The sequence below is a fragment of the Larimichthys crocea genome, chromosome VII (genome assembly GCF_000972845.2).
Source record: "Larimichthys crocea isolate SSNF chromosome VII, L_crocea_2.0, whole genome shotgun sequence".
Classification (NCBI taxonomy): Eukaryota; Metazoa; Chordata; class Actinopteri; family Sciaenidae; genus Larimichthys; species Larimichthys crocea.
In genome coordinates this window covers 13970985-13983635 of record NC_040017.1, presented here as the reverse complement: position 1 = coordinate 13983635, position 12651 = coordinate 13970985, and positions in this window count along the sequence as shown.

Genomic DNA, 12651 nt, shown 5'->3' with positions numbered 1-12651 from the left:
GTCCTGCTTGCTCAAAAAAATCATTTGCAGTTAAAAGTAAAGTGAAATGTGAAATAAACGCTGCAGCTATTGCAGAAAACACTATGAAACTGGAATCTGTTATGCCCACATTTGTGCAAAACAGGGCTTCAACAATTCAGCCTTCCCATGCAAATCAGTGTTTTTCTTATTTTTTTCTTTTGTCAAAGATGATTCAATTCATACGCTCTGTTGCTCTAAAATAACATTAAAATATCTCAGAGATCCTCTTGTCCACATTATTTCCTCTTGCCTAGTCTCACACAGACAGCCTGTGTCCAATGTGCCCTCTCAGGATCAGATTCAATTCAGCTCAGGCATCATGAAAATACATGAGAATCCGTCTTCGCTTTGACTATACAGCCCACAGTCGCTGGCTGATCCTGACTCAGAAGGATGTTCGCCTGCCTGTGAACACCGTTTTCTCGTTTTCAGTGTTCTGTGTTAATAATCCATGCCTGAAGCAGAGGTTACGGAGTCCAAGGTGTACCCAGGTGCACTTATTTTTCCTCTGGCATTAAAGTCTGTTTCCATAACATACTTTATGTGTGCACATGAGCCTATTTATTATAAAAGGATGGAACAAAATACCTTAAACATGCATCAAATAAATCATAAAGAAAATTGAATTGCATTGTTTAAAAAAAGCCATGCTGTGTGTGTGTGTGTACATTGAGGAGGTGGCAGCTGAATGTCTGTTGGGACAGCAGATGGCCAGTAGTTGCCTTCAAGGCTCTTTCCTCGCATTGGTCATCTTGGCAGTAAAACTGGGAGCAACCAAAAACTTCTGCATGCAGTATACATGACTACATGTATCCAAGGTACAGTACTCACGGCATTTAACTTAACAAACCGCCTGGCCATTGTTGGAGAGTGTTTTATATATAACAACATTTTAATATTCATTTAAAAAGATTTAATACTGGTACAAAATAAATGTCTTTCAGTTGTTTCAGTCTAAAAAATATTAGTTTTACTGCTGGCCTTGAATCCCACATTGGTGAAGTTCGTATCCTCTCTGAAATGTCCTTGGCCCATACTACACCCTTCCACCAAGTGTCATGGAAATCGCAGTTGTGGTTTTTTTCATAATCCTGCTAAGAGGCGAACAAACAATTGGCACTGGAAACATAACCTCCTTGGCAGAGGTAATAAAAAGAGTTCATGAGAAGCAACTAATTGCTTTAGCAATGGTTAATAAATAATTTCAATTAGAAACCTTTTTTAGGTACTTGTTGTGGTATTTATGCTTTCTGTATGGTAATAAAACAGCTATACATGTTGGGAATCATAAATTCCTACCACTTTCATATTTTCTAATAAGCCATAATATTGAATGGTAGTAAAGGGTTTATGAAACATTATTAAATATTAGTTACAACCAATAACTCTTTATTAAAGTGGAACAGCCAGGACAACCCAAATTGATCTTACAACTGATCTTTAGAGTATTAGTTATTTATGAACTAATAAAGGCATTAGTTACAGCTTATAAACCATTTATAAAGGGGGCTCTGTTAGAAAGTGGTACCTCAAAAGCAGTATCTTAATAAACCTGAGCTAAACAGTTGCTTGTCCATTTAGTTAGTTTGCCAACGTCTAGTGACCCTTTAGAGGCAGCATTCTGTCTTAAATGCAGTTTTAGGTATTAAAAGTGTATTCAAATGTGTTTCTGCACAGCTGTGCGGCTGCGACTGTCACAGTCTGAAAGGAGATGTCTAGCAAACCAAAGGTGGGCTGACACTGTGCGTCAGTGCACGCCTAAAATGGATTTAGCTCAACAGACTCCACTGTACTGTTATGAGACGTGACGGGAAGTAAGTGCGCAAGTCACATCAATCTCAGCATGCCGACGGTTGAATCTCCTGTGCTGAAAGATTTTGTAAAGTTAAACTTATGAAGAGACATGCAAGTAGCGTGTGTGTGTGTGTGTGTGTGTGTGTGGACTTTTCATTAATGTCTTTGTGGGAGTTTTACATTTTGAGAGTGAGAATGTTTTGGGGATATTTTGGCTAGTTCTAACTTCTTCAAAGGGCCCTTTGAGGGCTTTAGGGTCAAAGAAAAGCGGTTGTTTCTTTCAATGTGGGTTCAATTTTCATAGCTGAATTATTCTGAATAAATTGCTAAGATCTCAGAATGTGGCAACTCTGAGAAATGCACTGCAGGAAGAAGAGCCCTAAGACATGTCATTAAAGCATTAGAGGTGAAACTGAATATGAACTCTTTTGATTTGTTCCCTTTGCTATTTTGGAAGTCAACAAAGCAACTCTTATTGAAAATGTATTGTTCCTGCAGGCATTCTGTAAATATGGCCATGGAAATACTTTTCTGAACCTTTCACCTTTTATAAAAATAGACTGTGACCATCAGAGATATTTGTTGAGTTTTATCCCAATCATTTTCCAAGTAGTGATCATGGCTTTTGGATGCCTTGTCTAAAAGTCACCGCTCCAAACAAAACACTCAATAATAAACCGTTACTAAAGCTAAGAGCATACATACACAATATAACAAGGAATCTTATATGCAATGATTATCAAAATCTCAATACTTATTCTCACAAGTCAACATGTAAAATTTCAGTAGTTTAAGTGAGCGGTCAGATTATCTGTGGCCCTCCTGGTCCCTGAACGTCTGACTGATGGTGTGTGAAATGAAGTCCTTCTCATCTCACAAGTGTATATGTGTGTGTCCGTGTGTGTGTGTGTGTGTGTGTGTGTGTGCAGTAAATATATGTAAAAGCATTGTGCTATGTGAAAGGACAGCATGGACTTATGTGGATCGTCTCAGTACTATGTCTTCTCTGGCGTTAGCTTGTTGGTGGAGAAGAGAATGACGAGGATTAGATGTAGATTCAGGCCAGTCCTCGCTGCTGGCGTGTCAACTGCATTTAGATTTGCTCCCCCATTAGAGGCACAGTGCTTCAACCTAAAATCAAATCCATAGTGGCATCCAGCGGAAATGCTGTAACCCAATCCCAGGGAGTTTTTTGTGACGAGACAGATGGTGAGGTCTTGTATAGAGGTTTTATGTCCTCTTTGTTCTTTAGACAGTCCACGCTGGTTCAACCTGAATCTGTTGTCGCTGTTGCGTTCCTTTGTGTTGCGCTGCAATCGGACGCCGTCTTGATTTGTGTGACATTGTCTCAGTTGCACGCTTTGCTCTCTGCGATGCTGCTCCGTGCCTAACTTACAAATCCAATCAGAGAAACATGACACCAGATAATAGACCATAACTCTGTGGTACCGACCTTCTACGGGGATATCACTGAAGGTGTGCAGAGCTGCTGCACGGACTGCAGCACAGATACCATCTGGTTCCATGTCTGGATGGTTTCAGCATCAATAAGTATGTACAACAAACACAGTTACTGTAAAATGGCAGTCTTTACGTCAGGTATTTTGGTCAAAGCATGATAAAGATTATTGTATGAGCTTAAACATCTCATCATGCACATATGTGAAAGAGCACTGTATGCACAAAACTACTAACTGCAGGACACAGATTTAACATCTATTGTAAAAGAGTCTGTGAATAAATAACTTTTCCTTAAGCTCTGGGTAACACTCCTTGTGTCTCATCACCTTATGTTTAGTATTAGGCACAGAAACCCCCCTCGAATATCACATGATCCCTAAATCAGCCATGAACTATGAACTATGTGCTTTGGTACAATATATACAGATGTGCTTGAAAAATATGATATGATCTCTGGCACATCTGGCAGGTGTGGCAACTTATCTCATAACAAATACTGTGTTCAGGCACGTATATCATGTGGAAGTGTATATATAGACGAAGACAAGCAGCAGGAGGTTGAGCACGATGCCAATGACTCCGAGCACAGCCAGGAATCTCTCCTCTGGTGTGCCTCGGTGTGGACACGTTAGGTCCATGTAAAACTTTTTTTCAGTGACTCTACTAACTACAGAAACTGATGTTTGGCAATGTGTGCGAGTGATTATTATTTGTATCAATGTTCTATTCAAGTAGATTTAAGGATGCTCAGGAGTAGATAGGCCCTCCGTTGATAACTTACTCGGCATAATTTGGTCCCTTGTTTGTCAAACAATTCAGATAGATTTAACTGGCAGTGATTCAAATCTTAAATCTCATAAAGAAGCTTGATTGTTGAAAGACAGAAACCGCACACTTTTACACGTCACGTGACAAAATGGAAGATGCAGCACAGTCAAATATAACCACCATCAGATCAAAGACACAGAACTCCTGCTGTCTAAGCAGTTACAGAAATGCCATGAATCAATATGAACACAAAGACATATTGCCATGACCAGACTGGACATACTGTCTGCAGTGGTTTTGACATGTGGATGTGCGGAAGTGTCTTGAAAAGTGGGATACAGTTTAAAAAGGAAAGGAGGAGCAGATGATCCCACCTGTCGCTCCTTCTCTAAGATTGGCAGCAGTCTTTAGCTAACAGAGCGAAGCTGTCTTAAGAGATAAGCAGTGATGCAGGTGTAGATAAATATGGCTACTATCCAGCTGAACACACTGCCAATGATCCTCGCATCTTATCGCTTACGCTGAATAATCAAACCCCCTCAGTATATAAATACTTAAAGACGACTGTGGCAGTGCAGAGAAAAGCCGGGGACAGCGCCAATGTCTCTCGCTCAAGCAGAAAACTTTATGTGACTGAGGTGTAGATGTACACGAATATGACCACTAAAAGATTGAGGATGGTTCCAATGATGCCCAGCACGGCTAAAATCCGCTCCTCGCGGTCGTTCGTGGAGTCATCCTCTCTTGCGTGAGCGCTGCAGACATAGCGGCCGCCGGGGACCATGGTTACCATCACAGAACCCCACCCCCACAGGGCGCGACGCCTGGATATGAAGCCAGGGAGGAAGGAGGGTGAAGAGGAGGACAAAGTTGAAATTGAAGAGAGGAGAGAGGCAAATGGAAATGAGATGGAGGAGAGAAAGAAACAGGTTAATTACTTCTGAGAAAGAGTAGCTGAAACACACACACACATCATTTTAGTTGAAAACTTTCCTGCATATAGGCTTTGAATATTAATCACAGATGTGCAAAAAGTTAAAAGTCAGTGGAGAATGAAATAAGATTTTATTTCGTGTCTAAGTTTTCTTATTTCAAAACATTTCTTCTTGTATTCTGTCTCTCATTTTTCTCATTCTTCGACAACTTTGTGTTCTTTTGTTTCCTCTTTTTGTTGTACATCTTGTTTTCTTCACTCTTACTCTTTCTTCCACTTCTCCTGCTGTCTATCTCACCTCTTTTCACTCCCTGTTCCACCTCCTCGCTTCATCTTTTCTCATTTCTTTCGCATCCCATTGACTGCAAGACGAGTCCAACTCAAAAAGACAACATCCAACACAATGTCAACACACTGTAGTGTGTTATCAAGGAGTTGCCTGTGCAGCGTGTGCTTCTTCACATTCACTCCTCTAATACATCTCCCACCATCCTCTGCTGTAAAACTTTCTTATTCTCCCACTCAACCTTTATCTATCACGTCTTCTCTCCCTCCTTTTAGAACTAAAATAAAATCCCATTTTTTTGATCAGTGAACATCGATAAACTTAATGAAGTAATCTGGCACAATATTTCACAAAATGAAAGTTGGTGTTGAGATTCATTATGGTCCTTAATTTCCCTTCTTTCTCCCCATCTTTCACTAAGTGCTGATGTGGGATCAATGGTGTCCATTAAAAATGAATCAGATCGGATGCTGATGAGGGAATTATCTGCAATGCTCTGAGACAGTTTGGGAGCACAGAGAGAAAGAGAGTTTAGGATGAGGACAGAATAAGAATAGCTCTTGGGCCTTTACACATTTCCACTACACCGACCTGTCCAAGATAAGGTCAGTTATACAAGATAATCAATAAATCCAAGAAATCTGTAGATACTTGAAAATACACTGTATCATGATGTATTTGGTGAAATCAAAGACTTGCCCACTCTTTTATGTTTGCTTGTCTCTCCACTTGTTGTTCCGTCTTTTCATTTTGTTGGTGCACTGGGTGAGCAGTTCAACATCCAGCAGCTGTTCTGGCTACCCATGAGTGTGTGTCGGTGCATGCGCGTGCATGTGTGCGTGCATGTAGCGTAAAGACAGGGACATGGCACTATCATTTGATGCAGCTTAGCCATTCAACAGTATAATGTGATTATTTCCAACCCAATTAGAGGGAATGCATGGCACACCTCAAAACTCAGATCCGTATAGTGCATAGATTAAAAAAAAGACAAAAGAAAAAAGGAGAAATAAAGAGTAGCTGGTACAATAAAAGAGAGTAAATTTGCTGGCACACCAACACAGATTAGATTTTTCTGAAAAAACAGTTAGTCTCCTGTTTATCTATTTAAACCATCACATGAAATTGTACTGTAGCTGCCACAGTAGCTGTAGCTTAAATAAAAAGCCGCTACAGCAATACCTGGCTTTTATGATGTGCTCATTACAGACCCTGACCTCAGCTATTCCCTTCTTGGATTTCCGATGTGCTTGCTATCTTGGGAGATATAAAGCAAATGTTTAATTGCTTTTTAGTGCAAGAGGACCACATAAACTATCTGAGATTCCTGTGGTACAAGGACAATAATGTGACAAAAGAAATCATAGACTAAAGGATCAAAGGCTCATGCCCGTTCCCTGCTGTAGCTGTCTACGGACTCAGAAGAGCAATCAGAGAGGGTGCAGAAGAATATGTGAGTGGCACAGTCATCTTTGTGAAGCACCACTTCTATGCGGATGACAAGCTTTGTTCTTTGTCAACCGATGGTGAAGCAATCAACCTGATGAGCACAACACAGATGCCACTGGCCTGAAAGTTTGAATGAATGAAAGAATGGAAGTTTTTCCATCTGAGCACTGTGGAGATGAGCTCAATGCTCAATGCAGCCTGGGTCTCCTGTGTGAGATAGAAAGCGACACATTCACCTTCTCTATGGCAGAAGTGACAGCTATTATAAATGCAAGGGCAATTATCCTAGTTTCACATGATCCTGAATATCTATTCATTCTGTAACCATCAGTGCTCCTAACTCAGAAGATTGGAGTCCCACTGCCACCAGGAGACTTTACAAAGCAAGACCTCCTCAGCAAGCAACCAAGAACAGGCTCTGGCCAACAAATTCTTGTCGTTGGAGTCGAGAGTACTTGCCAACCTTGCAGTGCCGCAAGAAATGGACAAAATCCTACCAAAACCTGCAAGTGGAACATATAGCTCTTCTCAAAGAAAGTCAAGCTATCTGCAACAACTGGCCCATGGCTATGATTGCAAAGGCCTTCCCTGGAGAAGATGGAAGGGTGAGGAAGGTGGAATTGAGGACCACAGATTAAGGACATTCAAAAACTTTCTTCAGGCCAGTCTCAGAAGTTATCTTACTCTGATGTTCAAATTTACATGAGAAACAGCATGCGTCACTGAGCTAATGGTAATATTTCTATTTGTCTTTGTTACTGTTTTCACTGTAAAGAACAACTGAAGCTTACTAGGACTTCCCAACATTTATGAGGCAGAGTTTATGAGTTGCTAGTTGTATAGCTGCAGTTCCTACACTGCAGTGAGGACAACATAATTGTGAAATAAACTGCATGAAACACTGTGTTCATCTTTTATATTTGTGAAATTAGATGGAAGTGTGAGAGGATACTTGTTTGAGCCAGCACGAGCGTGCATGCACCTTTGTTTTTCTTCTACTTCACTTGTCTGCATCTGTGCTGATTTGTGTGATTTCCTCCAGGCATTCATGGATTTAGATTTAAATATGTTCGTTACGTGTGTGTGTGCGCGTGTGCGCGCACATGTGTGTCTGTGTGTACATTGCCAATCTGCATACATACAAAGAGGAAGAATGAGTCAGTGCTTGGCTTGCAGCTCCTTCTACAAATAAAGAATAAGCACATCACACATACATATGCACAGTATTAAAAGATACCGTACAACTGCAGCAATCCAAGATTTTCTAGGAACACACTCTCTTTCTTCTAATCCTTCTTTCTGTCTCATCAAGAACACACAATCTTAATGAAACCGCAGCAGCTGAAGCATTTAGTCATTCAAATTAATATTTGAATGCACCCATTCTATTTCAGTCATTCAAACCAGCACATTACTGCAACAAAAGAGGACGAAGATGTGATCGCCTTGAGATAACTGATATGATTTTTGAGCTTTATCAATGATACAAATTTAATGTGAACCACAAAAAAACATGTACAAGTTAGTTAGTGGCATTGTTTTTGAATTCAATCTCCTGTTTTGATCTAAGGGATTAGTTCAAATGTTTTCCATAAACTCAGGAAACTTTAAATATGTAGTCATAGACATTGTATAACGCGAAAGCTGCACATGCCGAGTATCATACTAAACACTGAGGATACTGTTGTGCAGTAGGATACAAATGCAGGGTAGAAGTCAGGAATTCACCAACGGCTTCCCCACGGAATGAGCAATGCAAGGCAGTGTGCCCTGAGTGAGCGAAACTCATGCATAATATTCATCATAATTGGTGCAGATAGCTTCTCTGCTTATGTCACTGTCAAATTAATTTATGTGGGGTGTGATATAAATTCCCTACGGATGGTCCATCTGCAGTGCAGTGTGCATTACTGTGGGAGCCTGAGAGGTTACACTGCGATGCCCTACCAAGGTATCTAGGATGTAAAGAGATGCATGCCTTTAATTGCAACAGGAAAATAGCTAGTAAACCATTAATTGGTGCAGACGTAAACAAGAGGTTTAGTTCTCTCTGAAAGCTCAAAAATCTTCACAAAACAAGATGCTTAATTTTAGGTTTTATTAGTAGGATTTCAATACGGGGGGCAATGCGATCTCTGGGTGTGTGTACCACCTGAGAAGCCTGCCTCAGGACGAATGAAATCTGTTGAGGATGAGGTCTGATTTTATCTGACATGGGGTTTGAATTGCACTATCACATGAAGAAAATTATTTGTTTTCCATCAGTATTGCAAAGATAATTTATTGATGATATGAGGATTGGTTAAATCGCAGGATTGCAGATTTGTGGAGGGACTGATAAAAAATATTTTTGCCTGTAGCCATTCTAAGACATTTTACATAACTTAATGAGGTGTTTGCACAAGCCTCCATATTTTCCATGTATAGCCAGCTGTGCGTTAGTACAAGTGTATTAAGACATCATTGCTGACACACTCTTTACACACACAATTCTCCTTAAATATGGTTAAAATGACTCGGAGCGAGTGCGAGAGGAAAACAGAAATACTGAACAGAGGGAGATGGAGAAAAGGCGATATATATATGTAAGATGACAACGGCCTTCAAATATTATGTGTCCTCAGGGAGAGATCACATGGAACATTAATGAGCTTCAATATATTATAAGACACATCGTGGACAAGCACAGAGACAGACAGACAGACAGAGACAGACAGAGGAACAGGCAGCCGGACAAATGCAGACAGTGCAATTGTGATGACATAATTAGAAGAAGACCTGCTGACACGCTAATGTTCAAATGTCTGAACCATTTACTTAAAAATGCATTTGATCTCAAGTTTTCTCTACATCCTCACGCTGTTGAACTCTCTCTGACTTCATCTCATTACCAAGAGTGAAAAAATTGTATAAATACTACACAATCTGAAGTTTAGCCACTGCTGTATATCCGGTATTGACTTTACTTAAGAGCTTTGTCTTCTTCATCATCTTAGGTGCCTATACATTCACACTAGTTTCACACAACAAAACAGTCTATATATGTTCTCCCCGGCATCATCAAGCATGGCCGATTCCATTTAAATTCTGTTGTCACATCTGGATGTGAAAAGACTGAGTCACACCGCATCATCTCAGTGTTTTATCTACCCTCCAATCATAGGCAGTGCAGAGCTGATGGTAGTTTCGATAGCAGCAGATTTCATTTTGTTTCCCCTCAAGAGGACGTTTTGATAGCAATGAAATTCATTTCGTTTCCCAGAGCCACCAGCACATCACCTGTGTCACATGCCTGGCAGCTGTTAGCCATCATCGAGCCGGCAAAAAGAGAACGTCTGAATGAATGTTTTATTGCTCATCCTTTTCCAGCATGTCCTTTTAGTGACGTGCTAAACTGAAATCTTTGAACATTTGCAGTGAGTGAACATCTCCACTAATCTGACTCACTCTCAACGTGTGTCTTCATGTAAATACACTTATAGGGTATAAAATACTTGGGTGGAAAGAAAATATCTTTAGTCATAAATATATAGCTTTAATATTTAATGCAAGAGCATTACTTTAACTGCTCTTTACTTACACAACATTGCAAAGATGAAAACATACTACCTCCTACCAATCATTCCCCTACATAGCTGTGCAGAGAAAAGAGTAAATACCAGCATTTATAGTGTGCTTTAAGCACACACACACACACACACACACACAGACTGCTGACCATCAGGAACAATTTGGGGTTCAGTGTCTCGGCCAAGGACAGTCCAACACATGACAGCCTCTATTACTCTTGATCTTTCCTATATATCTGTGTTTTGGATTAATAACAGTCTCAGAGACCTTCACACTCTCTTCTCACACTTTTCTCCAAACTCAGCTGTTTTTCTGTCTTCAGGATTCCCTACAAGCTCTTATCCTCCCAGTCTGCCTTTCACTGCAAGTTAATCTGTCTTAAGGCTGTCCCGGGGACCTTAGGGGATTTAAGACGCTAACCATGTAATCGCAATATTGCAAGTTTTTGAGTCCAGCTGGAAACCTCTGTTGCATCTCATCTACCGCCTCTGTCTTCTCATTTCCTGTCAGCTCACTATCTAACAAAACATAAACTAATGTTTCTTACATCTCTGTCTGTCTCATCCTTATTATCCATTTGATTATTTTGTCAGGAAAATAATCACCAGCTGCTTCGGAGACTCTTGGCACATACGCACAAAGGATGTCTGTTAATGAGTGAAACGTAGACAATATGAGGGTCACTCGTGTCACTGATTCCAGTGACCCTCATATTTGGTTTAATGTCAAGAGCATTGTGTGTTACTCTGACCTCTTTAACCCTAATCATGCTCCAAGGTATTTGATTATTGGTAAGCAAGACAACATACTAATAATGTCAAATACAATAAAAACAAATGGAGTTCTATGTGGTGCACTGTGCTGTGTCAGGTAGTGACAGTGAAAAGAGGAATAGCAGGTATAGACTGAAGTCATTGATTTGTCCACAGAAAGTCTCAATCAATGATCTTACAGCTTTGGTGTTTGCTACAATACAGATTCTGTTCAGTCTTTGCAGAGATCAATAAGACATGCACATAAAAACACATAAAAAAAGGGTGGTGTGTGCTGTAAAGACCAGCTGTTTGTTGCCAAAAGAGATCTCTTCACGTGATTATTAAAGTTATAAAACGTAGATTACAGGGGCGGTCGGTGGCGTAGTGGGTTAGGCGGCCGCCTCGTGTGTAAGAGGCTATAGTCCCCGCTGCAGCTGGCCCCGGTTCGAATCCCGCATCGGACGGCCATTTGCTGCGTGTCATTCCCCCTCTCTCTGCCCCCTGCTTCCTGTCTATCTTCAGCTGTCCTATCATTAAAGGCATAAAAGGCCAAAAAAATATACTTTAAAAAAAAACAAAAAAAAACGTAGATTACAAAACACACACACGCGTTACAAGCATTCACACACACACACAGCCGATGCACTGAGTGGTGTTGGAACCAGATCTGTACGACACTAGAACGTTCCAGAGCCTCATTATGAGCTCTGCTGGCGAGAAAGTGAGAAAGTGAATTGATGTGAAGGAAAGAGTGTGAAAGAAGCAAAGTGTGTGTGTCCAATACATGCTTTCAAGAACATAATAAAAAATAAAATAATACAGACATTTTTAACACTTCAATAGTTTGCGAGATTTGAGAAAGATGTGAGAAGTCTCGACAACAAGAAAGTAAAGCAGTGTGTGATGCATTCACAACCATAATATCAATTACATTTCTCACACTACCTCAAGCACCAGTCTAAATGGAAACACGTTTTGCCTGATGGCAAACTCAAACAAGTCAAAGCTTTCCCCCCTGTCATCCAGAGACAATAATGAGCGTATTAACACGAAAGGGGATATCATCTCTAACAGCAGCTTCAGACTTCATATCTCATTGAACATGAGTCTGTAACTTTTCTACCACAAAATAACAGATTTAAAATCACTTTGATGCAACCTGTGATTGGGTAAATTATGTTTCTGCCATGAGCACTTTGCACTGCATACGCCTTGCACCTTAAAACTAACTAACCAACTATTTAACTGGATCCAGAAACTGGATCATCAGTGATTTACAGATCACCTAACCCTGATGGACAGCAATGCAGACTGCTGCAAATTATAGCTGCTGTTAGCTAATGTCACCAGATGAGGCAGAGGAGATAGGGCACGAAGCAAGAAGCTGCTGGAAAGAATAAATCTGGGACTGACGACTTTAAGGCGGTGGCGGGAATTTTATGAAATAAAAGACTGAAAGACAAACACTGAGCTGACTGTTATGTCTTGGTTGATGTTCGGCTGTTAGCAAAAGTCATCTACATATTAGTTTTTGATCATAAGTAAAGTAATCATAAAACACATTGTACAGCTGTCCATTTCTACAACGGTGGTATTGCACAGTTGCTACAGTG